Source organism: Heptranchias perlo, chromosome 16 (assembly GCF_035084215.1).
Source record: "Heptranchias perlo isolate sHepPer1 chromosome 16, sHepPer1.hap1, whole genome shotgun sequence".
Lineage (NCBI taxonomy): Eukaryota > Metazoa > Chordata > Chondrichthyes > Hexanchiformes > Hexanchidae > Heptranchias > Heptranchias perlo.
This window is the reverse complement of record NC_090340.1, coordinates 25,194,412-25,214,627: the sequence shown is the minus strand read 5'-3', so window position 1 is coordinate 25,214,627 and position 20,216 is coordinate 25,194,412.

Genomic DNA, 20,216 nt, shown 5'->3' with positions numbered 1-20,216 from the left:
GAGAAACAGAAAATGAAGCTTGTTGTGAGATGTTTGTAATGGCAACAGTCACTTCCAAATTTGGCATTAATTGTTGTGTATGATGCAAGATTTTACTATGATAAAGCCATTGTTCACCGGGTGCTAAATTTTGGTCCTGGTGTATATTGAGAATTTAGCGTGTGTCAATGGACAGATAATCATAGGGAGGGAAGTGCTCCTGAATTCCCTATATGAGCTGCTAGCATGTGAAGGTCTGCTCCAGGTGTGCTAAAAATGAAGTCTTGCCCGAGGGTTTAAAGAAAAACACTTGGCATGTGAAATACGATTTGAAGGAAATATCCACCTTATTGGGAGTCTACCAAAATCTATGGGTTGGTCCTTCAGTTTGGGGCTGTTATCTTTACCATATTTCTGCGCTTGGGCTCTATTCTGACAAGCCGCTACACGCGTGCACCGAAAGGAAGAACTGAGTAATGGGAGTGAAAATGGTTGAAAAAATGCTATGTTTTAGTGCTCCCAACCCAAACTCTAAGTTGGTATTATTTAATTAGCTAGCAACTGGATGATGAATTTTTAATGTCTCTTTTAAAATGAGAGTGTTCTGATGTGGCCATTAAAGGGGTATTGCAGATGTGTATTTTTCTTCCATGCTTGTTGGGCTTTGCTTGAGAGTAAATGGGAGACTTCCAAGAGGGGCATAAAAATTTGAGACTTTCTAAGAAAACTAAAATGATAATTTTGGATCGGAAAAGTGAAAAACCCCATGTAAAGGGGAAGCACAGCACTGGGACGACTAATTTGCACGATCTGCCTCAATTTGCTTTCATTCAGCCATTGTCACCAATCCAATACCGATCCTGTCTGTGGCTAGAAATCACCAGTGATTGCCAGACTCCTGGTGCCTCACATTTTAATCTGTACTGCCACCACTCTAGTCTTAACCAACATGTGGAGTCAAGGCCCAGAGGTGTAGGCACCAGGTCTTGGCTGTGCAGTTGGAAGCTATCTTCTGAGAACCCTGGCAGCAGAACAAGCATGTTTCAAATCTTGCTGAGATTGAATTCTTATCTCCAAATAGAGTAGTCTTGCAATTTGTATTGGTGATTCTGGGGTGAAGTGATTTCTGATATAAAGTAGGCATTTTCTTATCTAGGTCTTGTATAAGGTACAAAACTGCTCTGTCCACCTTGGCAAGACAGCAGGGTTCAGACAGAATGTGATTCCAAGATCTTTAGGTCTGCAAACTGAACAACAGTTAAAGTGAATACTTAGAATAGATGCCATAGACTTATTTGGCTGTGAAGTGCTTTGGGATGTCCTGAGATTGTGAAAGGCACTATATAAATGCAAATTTTTTAAATCCCATTTTGATACAATTGATCCAATTTTGAATGATCCCTGAAACCGAATTAGATGTCCCAAAGTCTGAAGCACAGCACTGCCTGCCCATCCACCCCCCACCCTTATGAGCTGCTAGTGAACACACAGCACTCCACTTTATTGGAACAAAATGCTTCATCGCTTCATGACCATTTGCTGTTGGTTGTTTAGTTGGATGACAGATTACCTTGCTATAGAACCTAAGTTGCATTTGAGCAGTCTGGGTGGCAGATTCACTAGCCCTATCTCCAAAGTTAGGAGTGTAATGGAATACTCATTTACCTGGATGCGTGTAGCCACAAGAACACTTGAAGCTTGACCCTATCCAGGAGATCCACATCCTGCCACTGGTCTCAATAGGGTAGAAATTGGATTAAGTGCATGTTCGAGTGCAGAACTGGTGCCGGGCTTGCAGTGTGCACCCGATCATATGGACGCAACTAAGGCCCCAAATTGGTCCCCCTAGTAAAATAAAATAGGCGGGTTGCCAGCGCTACTCATTCTGTTCATTGGCAGCTTCCTAATGGGAGTCGTCAATATTGCACGTTGCTCACGCTATTTATCATAGTAGGTACAGCCCAGGAGGAGGCCGTTCAGCCCATCGTGCCTGTGCCGGCTCTTTGAAAGAACTTTCCAATTAATCCCATTCCCCTGTTCTTTCCCCACAGTCCTGTAAATTTTTTCCCTTCATGTATTTATCTAATTCTCTTTCGAAAGTTACTATTGAATCTGGTTCCATCACCCTTTCAGGCAGTGCATCCCAGATCATAACAACTCGCTGCATATAATATGTTTCCTCATGTCGCTTCTGACTCTTTTGACAATCATCTTAAATGTGTTGCCTCAGATTACCAACCCTTCTGCCACTGGAAACAGTTTCTCCTTATTTACTCAATCAAAACCGTTCATGATTTTGCACATCTCTATCAAATCTCCCCATAACCTTCTCTGTTCTAAGGAAAACAACCCCAGCCTCTCCAGTCTTTTCATATAACTGAAGTCCCTCATCCTTGGTACCATTCTAGTAAATCTCTTCTGCATCCTCTCTAAGGCCTTGACATCCTTCCTAAAGTGTGGTGCCCAGAATTGGCCTAACCAGTGTTTTATAAAGGCAACCTACACATCTTAATGGGGAAGGGCACTTTGGCTGCAGGCAATATACAGGATTGTGAACAATAGCAGGCACAGGAGAAGCTGCAAGGGGCCCCCTGGTTTTCTGACACTACGTTGGAGGTGTTAGTGGAGGACCTCGGCTGGAGGAGAGACATTTTCTATGCCCCGGATGGCACACAAGCAACACTTCTATTCTGACATGCAAGTCGTCAAATCCTCTCACTAGTCTAACACTGGCACACTTTCTTGCAGGGCAAGCTTGCATGCAATAACTGAGCGGGCAGCCACAGGAGGAGAACTATGCTTCATCCGTGTGATGTCCCCACTTGAAGAACAGGTTATGGACATTGTGGCCAGGGGCACGTCAGGTGTGTGGCATCTGGCACAGCTGGAGGACAAGTCCTGCAGGGTTTGAAACCATCTTCCCTCGTTCCCGTCTCACTTAAATCTCACCGTTCCACATTATGCATAGCAAATTGCTGCTGCTTTCAGAAGCTACTCATCTGTCTCTGCTTACCCATGGAACTAAATGCTAACCCTTGTCCCTTTCTTCCATTTCAGATCCAGAAATTCCACTTAGGCCTTGGGGAGCAGAAGAAGAGGACGGCAGCACTGCAGAACAGGAAGCGTCACTCAAACTTACACTCGCAGACACCAGCTCAAGAGACTTGCACCAAGCGTAGTTCAGAGTGTAGGCTAGAGGAGTCTGCACGAGAAGATGCACCCAGCATTAGTGCGCAGGAGTGAGGATAGAGGGCTAAGATGGCCCAGGAAACTTATCGGAGGGAGAGCTCACATCTTAACCCTGCTGCAGAGAGTACAGATGAAGACATTGATGGCAATCCCTACGGACCTTCTAAGTGCAGTGGTCTGCCTGCCAGCGATCTTGTGCACAATGTCGGAGAGCATGGAGGAGTCCAGCTCCATCGTGTGTGCTGTCTTTGTGCACGGCATCGAGACCATGCAGTCAACCATGGACCGAATGGTCAGGTCTGTGAGCAGTGCAGGGGGCCCCATGGCGATGGAGTCTCTAATAGCTCTTGACAGCTTCAATGGAAGCTCAGACTGCTGCCATTTTGGCTCTGAGGTCCAGCACCTCTCGCTTACAAAGTCTGAAGGAGAGCATAGGTAGGGGGTTCACGAGCCTCCCAGCCACACAGTAGAGTGAGAACCAATTTGGTGTCGCACGCACTTCTGGCGCAGAACATTACATTGCAGAATTCAACTTCCTGGTGCCTGTTTTGCCCCTGGAAAATGGGTGAAACCCACCAATTTCTACCCCAATATCTACCCACTTCAGCACTGATATACTTGTCTGCATTATGTACCAACTACAAGATGCATTGCAGCAGCTTGCCGGCTTCAACACACCTTTCAGCACTGCAAGGAAAGGCTAAACAGGCTGGGGCTCTTTAGAAAAGAGAAGGCTGAGGGGGGACCTGATAGAGGTTTTTAAGATAATAAAAGGGTTTGATAGGGTAGACGTAGAGAAAATGTTTCCACTTATCAGGGAGCCCAAAACTAGAGGTCATCAATATAAGATAGTCACTAATAAATCCAATAGTGAATTCAGGAGAAACTTCTTTACCCAAAGAGCGGTAAGAATGTGGAACATGCCATCACAAGGAGCAGATGAGGCAAATAACATAGATGCATTTAAGGGGAAACTAGATAAGCACACGTGGGAGAAAGGAATAGAAGGGATTGCTGATCGGGGTAGATGAAGTAGGGAGGAAGAAGGCTTGTGTGGAGCATAAACGCCAGCGTAGACCAGTTGGACTGAATGGCCTGTTTTTGTGCTGTAACCTCTACCATGGAAAAGGACAAGAGCAGCAATATCCAGGGAACACCAACACCTGTAAGTTACACATCATCTGGACTTGGATGTCTATCATGATGGCTGTGTCCAATTTCTGGAATTCCTATCATGGTAGCACCATCACCACAAAGACTGCAACAGTTTAAGATGACAACTGACCACCACCTTCTCGGGGCAATTAGCGATGGGCAATCAGATGTCTGCTACATCTTGAGAATAAAAAACTAATAAAAATCCTCTTTTGAATTGTTAATAATAGTAGTTAGGTACTTAAATAAACCTCCAGAATATTTAGCTTTTCAATGATAGAACTTACCTCCTGTCCCCAAGTTGCATTTGACTGTAATTCAAGACAAAAAACGTAGGATCCATTTTAAAGCCTGTAACCTCCATAATGTCTTCAATAGTGGATCCAGTGCTCTCAATAGTTGATGCCCCTTCCCTTTGGAAAGGGCCAAGATGATTGAAATTAAATCAGCCATGGAAGCTTTGATAATCTAACTTTCAAGATCTTCAGGAGAGCATTCCTTGAGGGGTAGGGGGAACAGAAGGAGAGCATCTGTCCAGTTCTGAGATTGGGAGCAATGGAGAGTGGGACAGCCTGTGTCAAAAAAGTTTGGAGATGGACATGTTTCTGCTCTTTTTCCCCTCCCCCAGTGATTGCATCTACAAAACCTGAGTCATGATTTTGAGGACTGACCAGATGTGATGAAGACCATTTTAGTTTTGTACAAAGTCTCTACTCGGAGCCTATGTGTATGTGGTTATAGATAGAAACATTTTGTCATTTGTCTCAATAATCACTAAGACTATTTTATGTAAAAGTGCATAATTAATTTGATACAGCATTTTAGTATGTAAATTGCCATCTTTAGAATTGTGTGACCTTTTAAGACCAAGGTAAGTATGCTTTTTTCAAAATGTTATAAATTTAAAAATCTATATATTATTAGTTTGATAATTTAGCTCTGTGAGGAATAATAGATCTGTGTTTGTAAATTTTTCTCTTCTTCCCCCACCCCCACAATGAAAGTGCAAAAATAAAGAGGTATTCCTTTTGGTGCCCTTGCAAGAGCAAACTAAACAGGCAGGACAAACAGATTGGCAGAGTAAAGGTAGGATCACTTAATTAAACCAATGCAGAAATGGTGGCAGGCTAGTAGATTTCCAATATAGCTAAGAAAACTGAGAAATACATCAAGGTGTAAGGGGTGAATGGAAAAATTTCACCTTGTAAATTCCTAAAGCATTTAAAATGTGGCATTCAGAACAATTTTAATCGTTAAAGTTGGATAGGATAAGTATTTGTTTTCAAAAATTCTACCCTAATGTACTTTGCCCTGTCTGTAATAGTTTTGTGTGTATGTAATCTAATTCTTGCAACTACAGGCCCAAGCTGATAATTACTTCTGATCTGTAATGTGGCTGTGTTCCATGGTATAGTCTAGGGATCTGGCAAGCAGGCTTCTTGTACGAATAGGCAGATTCGTGAATGGATCTAGATCAGTTATTTTATTGTCACTTTTGTTTTCTTTACTCTTTTCTATTTGAATGTGCAGTTTACTTCTACCCTTCAAAAAGCAAATCCCTACATCCTAAACTCTGTTCATTGATTTAGAACTGTGCAAATCACATTTTTTCTTCATTGTCATTGATTGTAATACCACGAGCCTACAGAGGAAACAATTGGACCTCTTGCTTGGTCTACTTTTGGGATAGGTTGATTTAACCAATCACAAGTTCAGGATGTGACTGCTTGCCCATGTTCAATGCATTGGTATGTGCCCAGGTGATCATGAGGCTAAAAAATGCAATGTCCACCAATTCATTAGAAGATTTCCACAACTGGTGGGCATTGCATAGAATAAACTGCCCTGTCAATTCAGATCTGACCATTTGAGTTATACAATATTGATTTTAGTTTGGACAGTGCCCATTTCTTTGTCAGTGGCATTCTTTTTTTTGGGGGGGAGGGGTTTGCTTGGAGATGTTCGGTGGGATTAGGCTTTGCCAAAAAAGCAGGGGAGAAAGAACATCAGTTCAGTAGTGTTAAAACTTTGCATAGTTCATTTAAAAGCAAATTAAAGATTTTTTTAATATATATCATTTTACTTTATCCAAGTAGCTTACATGCTTTCAAGACGGTTTTATGCAGAATATGTGCTATATTTCAATGCTTGGTGACTGGGCCAAATTAAAGTCCATTTACTCTGAGTTGAATAACCTTCCACTATCAACTGCAACAAATTCACAAGCTTGGGATTCCAACTTATCACATGCTGCTGGAACACTTTGCCACAAGGTGGTGCTATAGGTGTAGGCATGAACTTAGAATCATAGAATCGTAGAAGGTTACAGCATGGAAGGAGGCCATTCGGCCCATCGAGTCCGTGCCAGCTCTATGCAAAAGCAATCCAGCTAGTCCCACTCCCCCGCCTAATCCCCGTAGCCCTGCAAATGTTTTCCTTTCAAGTACATATCCAGTTCCCTTTTCAAGGCCATGATTGAATCTGCCTCCAACACCCCCTCGGGCAGTGCATTCCAGATCTTAACCACTCGCTGTGTAAAAAAGTTTTTCCTCATGTCACCTTTGGTTCTTTTGCCAATCGCCTCTGGTTCTTGGCCCTTCCGCCAATGGGAACAGTTTCTCTCTATCTACTCTGTATAGACCCTTCATGATTTTGAATACTTCTATCAAATCTCCTCGCAACCGTCTCTGTTCCAAGGAGAACAATCCCAGCTTCTCCAGTCTATCCACATAACCAAAGTCCCTCATCCCTGGAATCATTCTAGTAAATCTCTTCTGCACCCTCTCTAATCCTTCACATCTTTCCTAAAGTGCGGTGCCCAGAACTGGACACAATACTCCAGTTGTGGTCAGACCAGTGTTTTCTAAGGGTTCATCATGACTTCCATACTTTTGTACTGTAAGCCTCTATTTATAAAGCCCAGGATCCAGTATGCTTTTTTAACCACTTTCTCAACCTGCCCTGCCACCTTCAATGATATTTGCACATAAACCCCCAGATCTCTCTGTTCCTATACCCCTTTTAGAGTTGTGCCCTCTAGTTTATATTGCCTCTCCTCGTTCTTCCTACCGAAATGTATCACTTCGCATTTCTCTGCGTTAAATTTCATCTGCCAAGTGTCCACCCATGCCACCAGTCTGTTTATATCCTCTTGAAGTCTATCACTATCCTCCTCACTGTTTACTACCCTTCCAAGTTTTGTGTTATCTGCAAATTTTGAAATTGTGCCCAGTACACCTAAGTCCAAGTCATTAATATATATCAAGAAAAGCAGTGGTCCTAGTACCGACCCCTGGGGAACACCACTGTATTCCTCCCTCCAGTCTGGAAAACAACCGTTCACCACTACTCTCTGTTTCCTGTCTCTTAGCCAATTCTGTATCCATGTTGCTACTGCCCCCTTTATTCCATGGGCCGCAATCTTGATGATAAGCCTACCGTGCGGTACTTTATCAAACGCCTTTTGAAAGTCCATATACACCACATCAACTGCATTGTCCTCATCTACCCTCTCTGTTACCTCATCAAAAAACTCCATCAGGTTAGTTAAACACAATTTGCCTTTAACAAATCCATGCTGGCTTTCCCTAATCAATCCACACTCATCCAAGTGACTGTTAATTCTGTCCCGGATTATCGTTTCTAAAAGCATCCCCACCACTGAGGTTAAACTCACTGGCCTGTAGTTGCTGGGTTTATCCTTACACCCTTTTTTGAACAAGGGCGTAACATTTGCAATTCTCCAGTCCTCTGGTACCAGCCCCGTATCTACGGATGTTTGGAAGATTATGGCCAGTACCTCTGCAATTTCCACCCTTACTTCCCTCAGCAACCTAGGATGCATCCCATCCTGGACCGGGTGACTTATCTACTTTAAGTACAGCTAGCCTTTCAAGTACCTCTTTATCAATTTTTAGCCCATCCAGTATCTCAACTATATCTTCGTTTACTGAGACTCTGGCAGCATCTTCTTCCTTGGTAAAGGCAGATGCAATGTACTCATTTAGAACCTCGGCCATCCCCTCTGCCTCCATGAGTAGATCTCCCTTATGGTCCCTAATCAGCCCCACCCCTCCTCTTACTACCCTTTTACTGTTTACATGCCTGTAGAAGACTTTTGGATTCCCTTTTATGTTGGTCGCCAGACTATTCTCATACTCTCTCTTTGCCCCTCTTATTTACTTTTTCACTTCCCCTCTGAACTTTCTATATTCTGCCTGGCTCTCACTTGTGTTATCAACCTGATATCTGTCATACACCCCTTTTTTCATTACATCATACTATCTCTTTTGTCATCCAGGGAGCTCTGGCTTTAGTTGCCCTACCTTTTTGCCTCGTGGGAATGTGCCTAGACTGTACTCAAACCATCTCCTCCTTAAAGACCGCCCACTGTTCAATTAAATTTTTGCCTGACAATCTTTGATTCCAATTTACCCGGGCCAGATCTGTTTTCATCCCATTGAAATTGGCCTTCCTCCAATTGAATATTTTTACTTTAGAGTGGACCGTGTCCTTTTCCATAGCTATTCTATACTATGATCGCTGCTTCCTAAATGCTCCCCCACTGACACTTGCCCCACTTGGCCCACCTCATTCTGTAGAACCAAGTCCAGCAATGCCTCCTTCCTCGTTGGGCCGGTAACGTACTGGTTAAGAAAGTTATCTTGAACACATTTCAAAAATTCCTCCCCCTCTGTGCCCCTTATTATTATTGTTATCCCGGTCAATATTAGGATAGTTGAAATCCCCCGTTATCACTACTCTATGGCTTTTGCACCTCTCTGTAATTTCCCTGCAAATTTGCTCCTCTATCTCCTTCCCACTAGTTGGTGGCCTATAGAATACACCCAGTAGTGTAATGGCACCTCTTTTATTTCTTAACTCTAACCTTGACCCCTCCAGGACATCCTCTCTCTCCAACATTGCAATATTCTCCTTAATCAATACTGCCACCACCCCCATCCCCTCCTATCTTTTCAGAACACTTTATATCCAGGAATATTTAGTACCCAATCCTGCCCATTTTTGAGCCAGGTCTCCATTATTGCCACGACATTCCCATGTGGCTATTTGCGCCTGCAGTTCACTAACCTTGTTCACCACGCTTTGTGCGTTTACACACATGCACAGCAAACCAGTCTTAGACTTTCTTGTATTCTGTCTTAGTCTGATCCCACCTAATACTGTACTATTACTTGCTCTAGTGTCATCTTTCTCCCCTGATCCTTTGTGCCCCTTGTTTCTCCTTTCCATTGCTACATCCTGGTGCCCATCCCCCTGCCAAATTAGTTTAAACCCCCACCACAGCACTGGCCTACCTCCCCGCGAGGACATTGGTCCCAGCTCCGTTGAGGTGCAACCCATCCGGCCTGTACAGGTCCCACCTCCCCCAGAACTGGTCCCAATACCCAAGGAATCTAAGCCCTCCCTCCTGCACCATCTCTCCAGCCATGCATTCATCTGCTCTATCCTCCTAGCGCCGGGACTAAAAGAATAATGAAGAGGGAGAAAAAAAATTACAAGGGTAAACTAGCAAGAAAAATAAAAACTGAGAGTAAAAGCTTCTACAAGTATATAAAAAGGAAAAGGGTTGCTAAAGTAAATATTGGTCGCTTAGAGGATGAGACTGGGGAAATAATAATGGAAAACAAGAAAATAGCAGAGGAATTGAACAGATATTTTGTATCTGTCTTCACAGAAGAAGACACTAATAATATACCAATAATAGTAGATAATCAAGGGGCAAAGGGGAGGGAGCAACTAAAAACTATCACTAGAGAAAAAGTACGAGGTAAACTAATGGGTCTAAAGGCTGACAAGTCCCCTGGACATTTTATTTCATTCGTTCATGGGATGTGGGTGTCGCTGGCGAAGCCGGCATTTATTGCCCATCCCTAATTGCCCTTGAGAAGGTGGTGGTGAGCCGCCGTCTTGAACCGCTGCAGTCTGTGTGGTGACGGTTCCCCCACAGTGCTGTTAGGAAGGGAGTTCCAGGATTTTGACCCAGGGACGATGAAGGAACGGCAATATATTTCCAAGTCGGGATGGTGTGTGACTTGGAGGGGAACGTGCAGGTGGTGTTGTTCCCATGTGCCTGCTGCTCTTGTTCTTCTAGGTGGTAGAAGTCGCGGGTTTGGGAGGAGCTGTCGAAGAAGCCTTGGCGAGTTGCTGCAGTGCATCCTATGGATGGTACACACTGCAGCCACTGTGCGTCGGTGGTGAAGGGAGTGAATGTTTAGGGTGGTGGATGGGGTGCCAATCAAGTGGGCTGCTTTGTCCTGGATGGTGTCGAGCTTCTTGAGTGTTGTTGGAGCTGCACTCATCCAGGCAAGTGGAGAGTATTCCATCACACTCCTGACTTGTGCCTTGTAGATGGTGGAAAGGCTTTGGGGAGTCAGGAGGTGAGTCACTCGCCGCAGAATACCTGATGGCTTGCATCCGAAAGGAAGTGGCTACAGAGATAGTGGATGCATTGGTTGTAATTTTCCAGAATTCACTAGATTCTGGAAAGGTCCCAGCAGATTGGAAAACTGCAAACGTAACACCCTTATTCAAGAAGGGAGTGAGGCAGAAAGCAGGTAACTAGACCAGTTAGCCTAACATCTGTCATTGGGAAAATGCTAGAATCCATTATTAAGGAAGTAGTAGCAGGACATTTGGAGACTCATAATACAGTCAAGGAGAGTCAGCATGGTTTTATGAAGGGGAAATCGTGTCTGACAAATTTATTAGAGTTCTTTGAGGATGTACGGGCAGGGTGGATAAAGGGGAACCATTGAATGCAGTATATTTGGATTTCCAAAAGGCATTCGATAAGGTGCCACATAAAAGATTACCGCACAAGACAAGAGCTCATGGTGTTGGGGGTAATATACTGGCATGGATAGAGGATTGGCTAACTAACAGAAAACAAAGAGTCGGGATAAAAGGGTCATTTTCAAAATGGCAATCTGTAACTAGTGGGGTGCCGCAGGGATCAGTGCTGGGGCCTCAACTATTTACAATATATATCAATGACTTGGATGAAGGAACAGAGTGTCTCGTGGCCAAATTTGCTGACGATACAAAGCTAGGTGGAAAAGCAAATTGCAAGGAGGACACAAAGGGATATTGACAGGTTAAGCGAATGGGCAAAAATTTGGCAGATGGAGAAATACTACAAAATGCTGCGGTACAGAGGGATCTGGCTGTCCTCGTATAGGAAACACAAAAAGCCAACATACAGGTGCAGCAGGTATTCCGGAAGGCAAACAGAATATTGGCCTTTATTTCTAGGGAGATGGAGTATAAAAGCAGGGAAGTCACACTAAATTGTACAGAGTGCTGGTGAGACCACACCTGGAGTACTGCGTACAGTTCTGGTGCCCTTAATTAAGGAAGGATATACTTGCATTGGAGGCAGTTCAGAGAAGGTTCACTAGGTTGATTCCGGGTATGGAAGGGTTGTCTTATGAGGAAAGATTGAACAGGTTGGGTCTATACTCATTGGAGTTTAGAAGAATGAGAGGAGATCATATTGAAACATACAAGATTCTGAGGGGACTCGATAGGGTAGATGCTGAGAGGATGTTACCCTTCATGGGAGAATCTAAAACTAGGGGGCATAGTCTCAGAATAAGGGGTCGCCCATTTAAGTCAGAAATGAGGAGGAATTTCTTCTCCGAGAGGGTCATGAATCTTTGGAATTCTTTACCCCAAAAAGCTGTGGAGGCTGAGTCATTGAATACATTCATGGCTGAGTTAGACAAATTTTTGATTAGCAAGGGAGTCAAAGGATATGGGGAAAAGGCAGGAAAGTGGAGTTGAGCTAAAAATCAGATCAGCCATGATCTCAATAAATGGCGGAGCAGGCTTGAAGGGCCAAATGGCCTACTCCTGCTCCTATCTGTTATGGTCTCTTATGGTCTTATGGGAGTAATCTGGAGATTACTACCTTTGAGGTCCTTCGTAATCTCTTTCCTAATTCCTTAAAATCTGCCTGCAGGACCTTATCACTCTTTCTACCTATATTCAGAACTGAATACTGGTTAGAGAGTGAGATGCACTCAGGGGACTCCTGCAATACCTGCTGGTCCTCTTGTTTGTCTGACGGTCACCCAGTCCCTCTCTGGATCCCTCACAAGTAACTTGTGTTACTTGGAAGATGTAAAGCACTGTTGACATTTACTAATTCTAACTTATAATGTTTGGAATTGAATTTTGACAGAGTAAATAAGGAGAAACTGTTTCCAGTGGCAGAAAGGTCAGTATTGCTGCAGGAGTTCCTCAGGGCAGTGTCCTAGGGCCAACCATCTTCAGCTGCTTCATCAATGACCTTCCCTCCATCATAAGGTCAAAAATGGGGATGTTCGCTGATGATTGCACAGTGTTCAGTTCCATTCGCAACCCCTCAGATAATGAAACAGTCCGAGCCCACTGGACAACATCCAGGCTTGGGCTCATAAGTGGCAAGTAACATTCGTGCCAGACAAGTGCCAGGCAATGACCATCTCCAGCAAGAGAGAGTCTAACCACCTCCCCTTGACATTCAATGGCATTACCATCGCTGAATCCCCCACCATCAACATCCTGGGGGTCACCATTGACCAGAAACTTAACTGGACCAGCCATATAAATACTGTGGCTACAAGAGCAGGTCAGAGGCTGGGTATTGTGCGGCGAGTGACTCACCTCCTCACTCCCCAAAACCTTTCCACAATCTACAAGGCACAAGTCAGGAGTGTGATGGAATGCTCTCCACTTGCCTGGATGAGTGCAGCTCCAACAACACTCAAGAAGCTCGACACCATCCAGGACAAAGCAGCCCGCTTGATTGGCATCCCATCCACCACCCTAAACATTCACTCCCTTCACCACCAGCGCACTGTGGCTGCAGTGTGTACCATCCACAGGATGCACTGCAGCAACTCGCCAAGGCTTCTTCGACAGCACCTCCCAAACCCACGACCTCTACCACCTAGAAGGACAAGAGCAGCAGGTACATGGGAACAACACCACCTGCACGTTCCCCTCCAAGTCACACACCATCCCGACTTGGAAATATATCGCCGTTCCTTCATCGTCGCTGGGTCAAAATCCTGGAACTCCCTTCCTAACAGCACTGTGGGAGAACCTTCACTACACGGACTGCAGCGGTTCAAGAAGGCGGCTCACCACCACCTTCTCAAGGGCAATTAGGGATGGGCAATAAATGCTGGCCTTGGCAGCGATGCCCACATCCCATGAAGGAATAAAAAAAAACCAGAGGACATGGATTTAAGGTGATTGGTAAAAGAGCCAGAGGCGACATGAAGAAACATTTTTTTATGCAGCAAGTTGTAATGATCTGGAATGCATTGCCTGAAAGGGTGGTGGAAGCAGGTTCAATAGTGACTTTCAAAAGGGAATTGGATAAATACTTGAAGGGAAAAATTTACAGGGCTTTGCGGAAACCGCAGGAGAATGGGACTAATTGGGATAGCTCTTTCAAAGAGCCAGCACAGACTTGATGGGCCAAATGGCCTCCTCCTGTGCTGTAGCTACTATGAATCTATGATAAGTACTTATCTAATTCCCTTTTGAAAGTTACCAGTGAATCTCTTTCCACCACCCTTCCAGGCAGTGAATTTCAGATTATTACAACTCGCTGCGTAAAAAAATGTTTCCTCATGTCGCTTTTGGTTCTTTTGCCAATCACTTTAAATCTGTATCCTCTGGTTATCGAGTCTTCTGCCACTGGAAACAGTTTTTCCTTATTTACTCTATCAAAACTGTTCATGATTTTGAACACCTCTATCAAATCTCCTCTCAACCTTCTCTGTTCTAAGGAGAACAACCCCAGCTTCTCTAGTCTATCCATGTAACTAAAGTCCCTCATCCCTGGAATCATTCTAGTAAATCTGTTCTGCACCTTCTCTGTGGTCTTTTCATCCTTCCTAAAGTGTGGTGCCCAGAATTGAACACAATACTCCAGCAGAGGACGAACCAGTGTTTTATAAAGATTTAGCATAACTTCCTTGCTTTTGTACTCTATGCCTCTATTTATAATAGGGTTACATTGGGTACAGTAGCATTGTGGTTATGTTACTTGGACTAGTAATCCAGAGGCCTGGACTAATAATCCGGAGTTATGAGTTCAAATCCCACCATGGCAGCAGGGGAATTTAAATTCAATTAATTAAACAAAAAAAAATCTGGAATAAAAAAAATCTGGTATCAGTAATGGTGGCCATGAAACTACCGGATTGTTGTAAAAACCCATCTAATTCACTAATGCCCTTTAGGGAAGGAAACCTGCCACCCTTACCCGGTCTGGCCTATATGTGACTCCAGACCCAGAGCAATGTGGTTGATTCTTAATCGCCCTCCGAAATGGCCTTGCAAGCCACTCGGTTGTACAATCTCGCTACAAAAAGTCATAATAAGCATAAAACTGGACCACTAGGCACCGGAACACGGCAAAGGCAAACCAAGCCCAGTTGAACTTGCAAAGTCCTCCTCGCTAACATCTGGGGTCTTGTGCCAAAATTGGGAGAGCTATCCCACAGACTAGTCAAGCAAAAGCCTGACATAGCCATACTCACAGAAACATACCTTTCAGCCAACGTCCCAGACTCTTCTATCACCATCCCTGGATATGTCCTCTCCCACCGGCAGGACAGACCCACCAGAGCTGGCGGTATAGAGGTATACAGTCAGGAGGGAGTGGCCCTGGGAGTCCTCAACATTGACTCCAGACCTCATGAAATCTCATGGCATCAGGTCAAACATGGGCAAGGAAAGGTCCTGATGATTACCACCTACTGCCCTCCCTCAGCTGATGAATCAGTCCTCCTCCATGTTGAGCACCACTTGGAGGAAGCACGGGCACAGAATATACTGTGGGTGGGGGACTTCAATGTCCATCACCAAGAGTGACTCGGTAGCACCACTACTGACCGAGCTGGCTGCGTCCTGAAGGACATAGCTGCCAGACTGGGCCTGCGGCAGGTGGTGAGCGAAGCAGGCACTGACTGCTTCATTATCTGAGGGGTCACGAATAGAACTGAACACTGCAATCATCAGCGAACGTCCCCATTTCTGACCTTACGATGGAGGGAAGGTCATTGATGAAACAGCTGGAGATGGTTGGGCCTAGGACACTGTCTTGAGGAACTCCTGCAGCAGTGTCCTGGGGCTGAGATGATTGGCCTCCAACAACCACTACCATCTTTCTTTGTGCTAGGAATGACTCTGGAGAGTTTTCCCCCTGATTCCCATTGACTTCAATTTTACTAGGGCTCCTTGGTACCATACTCGGTCAAATGCTGCCTTGATGTCAAGGGCAGTCACTCTCACCTCACCTCTGGCATTCAGCTCTTTTGTCCATGTTTGGACTACGGCTGTAATGAGATCTGGAGCCGAGTAGTCCTGGCGGAACCCAAACTAAGCATCGGTAGCAGGTTATTTGTGAGTAAGTGCCGCTTGATAGCACCGTCGACGACACCTTCCATCTCTTTGCTGATGATTGAGAGTAGACTGATGGGGCGGTAATTGGCCGGATTGGATTTGTCCTTTTTGTGGACAGGACATACGTGGGCAATTTTCCACGTTGTCAGGAGCTCTCCCAATTTTGGCACAAGAGCACTTTGCAGTTTGCTTTTGTCGTGTCTGGTGCCTTATTATGACTTTCTGTATGCAAGTTGTACAACTAAGTGGCTTGCTCGGCCATTTCAACAGAGGCCAATTAAGAATCAACCACATTGCTGTGGGTCTGGAGTCAAATATAGGCCTGACCGGATAAGGACGCCAGGTTTCCTTCCCTAAAGGACATTAGTGAACCAGATGGGATTTTAACGACAATCCGTTATTGCCACCATTAGTGATACTCGGTTTTTTTATTCCAGATTTTTATTTAATTAAATTTAAATTCCCCAGCTGCTGTGGTAGGATTTGAACTCATGATTCTGAATTACTAGTCCAGTAACATAACCACTATGCTACCGAAACCATACATTCCTAGGTCTCTTGGTTTCTGCACTCCCTTTAAAATTGTACCATTTAGTTTAAGTTGCCTCTCCTCGTTCTTCCTATCAAAATGTATCACTTCACACTTCTCTGCGTTAAATTTCATCTGTCAATATGTCTGCCCATTTCACCAGTCTATTACTATCCTCCACATTGTTCATTACATTTCCAAGTTTTGTATCATCTGCAAACTTTGAAATTACATCCTCTATACCCAAGTCTAGGTCATTAATATATATCAAAAAGAGCAGTGGTCCTAATACTGACCACTGGGGAACACCACTGTATACTTCCCTCCAGTCTGAAAAACAACTATTCACCATTACTGTCTGCTTTTTGTCCGTTAGTCAATTTTGTATCCATGCTGCCACTGTCCCTTTAATTCCATGGCCTTTACTTTTGCTATCAAGTCTATTATTTGTTACTTTATCAAATGCCCTTTAAAAATCCATATACACAACACCAACCGCACTACCCTCATCAACCCTCCCCGTTACTTCATCAAAGAACTCAATCAAGTTAGTCAAACACGATTTTCCTTTAACGGATCCATGCTGACTTTCTTTTATTAGCCCATACTTTTCCAAGTGCCAATTAATTTTGTCCCTGATTATTGTCTCTCAAATCTTCCACACCACTGACATTAAGCTGAGTGGCCTGTAATTGCCAGGTTTATCCCTCTTCCCTTTTTTGAACAGGGATATTAGGAAGTAGTTATTTTCACAAAGAGTCATCCACCTCTAGAACAGATTACCGAAGCATGCGGTGAATTTGGATTCCCTGCAGCCCTTAGAAAGGGAGCGGGACGTGTTCCTAAGAGATAGCATTTCAATTATAAAGGCTAAATTGCAGGGCAGTGAAACACACGAGTTACTGTGCTTTCCTGGAGCTTTTTGAATGCCTTAGGGGACTGAGAGGAATTTCCAAGAGTTTCTCCTAAATTGGCCACAGGTTTTTTTTTTTGCATCTTCAAGAAATCGCATGATAATGGACCGGATTGATGGCAGAATGTGGCAGCACCATGTCCGGGTCGAGTGGGATTGATGGTGAATGTGGCTGCACCATGGTCAGGTTGAGTGGGATTGATGGTGAGCATGGCTGCACCATGTCTGGGTCGAGTGGGATTGATGGTGAACGTGGCTGCACCATGTCTGGGTCGAGTGGGATTGATGGTGAACATGGCTGCACCATGTCTGGGTCGAGTGGGATTGATGGTGAACATGGCTGCACCATGTCTGGGTCGAGTGGGATTGATGGTGAATGTGGCTGCACCATGGTCAGGTTGAGTGGGATTGATGGTGAACATGGCTGCACCATGTCTGGGTTGAGTGGGATTGATGGTGAACGTGGCTGCACCATGTCTGGGTCGAGTGGGATTGATGGTGAATGTGGCTGCACCATGGTCAGGTTGAGTGGGATTGATGGTGAACATGGCTGCACCATGTCTGGGTCGAGTGGGATTGATGGTGAACATGGCTGCACCATGTCTGGGTTGAGTGGGATTGATGGTGAACATGGCTGCACCATGTCTGGGTTGAGTGGGATTGATGGTGAACATGGCTGCACCACGTCTGGGTCGAGTGGGATTGATGGTGAACATGGCTGCACCATGGTCAGGTCGAGTGGGATTGATGGTGAACGTGGCTGCACCATGTCCGGGTCGAGTGGGATTGATGGTGAACGTGGCTGCACCATGTCCGGGTCGAGTGGGATTGATGGTGAACGTGGCTGCACCATGGTCAGGTCGAGTGGGATTGATGGTGAATGTGGCTGCACCATGTCTGGGTCGAGTGGGATTGATGGTGAACATGGCTGCACCATGTCCGGGTCGAGTGGGATTGATGGTGAACATGGCTGCACCATGGTCAGGTCGAGTGGGATTGATGGTGAACATGGCTGCACCATGGTCAGGTCGAGTGGGATTGATGGTGAACATGGCTGCACCATGGTCAGGTCGAGTGGGATTGATGGTGAACATGGCTGTACCATGTCCGGGTCGAGTGGGATTGATGGTGAACGTGGCTGCACCATGTCCGGGTCGAGTGGGATTGATGGTGAACGTGGCTGCACCATGTCCGGGTCGAGTGGGATTGATGGTGAACGTGGCTGCACCATGGTCAGGTCGAGTGGGATTGATGGTGAACGTGGCTGCACCATGTCCGGGTCGAGTGGGATTGATGGTGAACGTGGCTGCACCATGGTCAGGTCGAGTGGGATTGATGGTGAACATGGCTGCACCATGGTCAGGTCGAGTGGGATTGATGGTGAACATGGCTGCACCATGGTCAGGTCGAGTGGGATTGATGGTGAACGTGGCTGCACCATGTCCGGGTCGAGTGGGATTGATGGTGAACGTGGCTGCACCATGTCCTGGTCGAGTGGGATTGATGGTCTTGTCCTGTCTACTTTTTTTTAATATTCGTATGTTCAAAGAAAGTACCAGATGTTTTGTAAAGTGACAGTTAAAATGTTTGGGAATAAAATGATAAAACCTAGTCTTGAGATACCTACTAGATGCCTTTTCCCAATACAACTGGTAAAATATGCTATTTATTTTTGATCATTTACTGCATTTGCGAAAGATTACACCTATGACATAATCTAATATTTTTATTGGCCCTTCAAACTGGATGCACTTCCTAATAAGGCAAGATGTGGAGATGCCGGTGATGGACTGGGGTTGACAATTGTAAACAATTTTACAACACCAAGTTATAGTCCAACAATTTTATTTGAAAATCACCTAATAAGGCAAGACATGTGTCAACAACTTTTCTTTGTTTTTCCAAACCTTTGCTTGCTGCTGATGAGATAACTCACTGGGACAAAGTTCCCCACCATGTACTGCAGTACTGTTATTATTTCTACACACAAAAACTACATCAAGTTTTGACCTGTTGCATTGAGAAAGCAATCAGGTCAAACTCTAACAAACCCCCTATTGATGCGCTCAACAAAGCCTTCATGTGGTGTCAGCCGATCGAAATCTCAATTTTTTTTATTCGTTCATGGGATGTGGACGTCGCTGCCAAGGCCAGCATTTATTGCCCATCCCTAATTGCCCTTGAGAAGGTGGTGGTGAGCCGCCTTCTTGAACCGCTGCAGTCCGTGTGGTGAAGGTTCTCCCACAGTGCTGTTAGGAAGGGAGTTCCAGGATTTTGACCCAGCGAAGATGAAGAAACGGCAATGTATTTCCAAGTCGGAATGACGTGTGACCTGGAGGGGAACGTGCAGGTGGTTTTGTTCCCATGTGCCTGCCGCCCTTGTCCTTCTAGTTGGTAGAGGTCGCAGGTTTGGGAGGTGCTGTCAAAGAAGCCTTGGCGAGTTGCTGCAGTACATCCTGTGGATGGTACACACTGCAGCCACGGTGCGCCGTTGGTGAAGGGAGTGAATGTTTAGGGTGGTGGATGGGGTGCCAATCAAGCGGGCTGCTTTGTCCTGGATGGTGTCGAGCTTCTTGAGTGTTGTTGGAGCTGCACTCATCCAGGCAAGTGGAGAGTATTCCATCACACTCCTGACTTGTGCCTTGTAGATGTGGAGAGGCTTTGGGGAGTAAGGAGGTGAGTCACTCGCCTCGGAATACCCAGCCTCCGACCTACTCTTGTAGCCACTGTATTTATGTGTCTGGTCCAGTTAAGTTTCTGGTCAATGGTGACCCCCAGGATGTTGATGGTGTGGGATTCGGCAATGATTTCATATACTTTCATTCTTCTATGCACTCATTAAGAGAAATGAGAGCAGTAGTGGTAGAGGAAACGCTAGAGTAAAAAATTCATTATTTTTTATTTTGACAATGAAGAGGAGTTGAGGATTCAAGGCCTGAAGAGACAGCAAGTAAGATACTTGTTTACCTGAAACTTGATGGTCTTGTCCTGTCTACTTTTTTTTAATATTCGTATGTTCAAAGA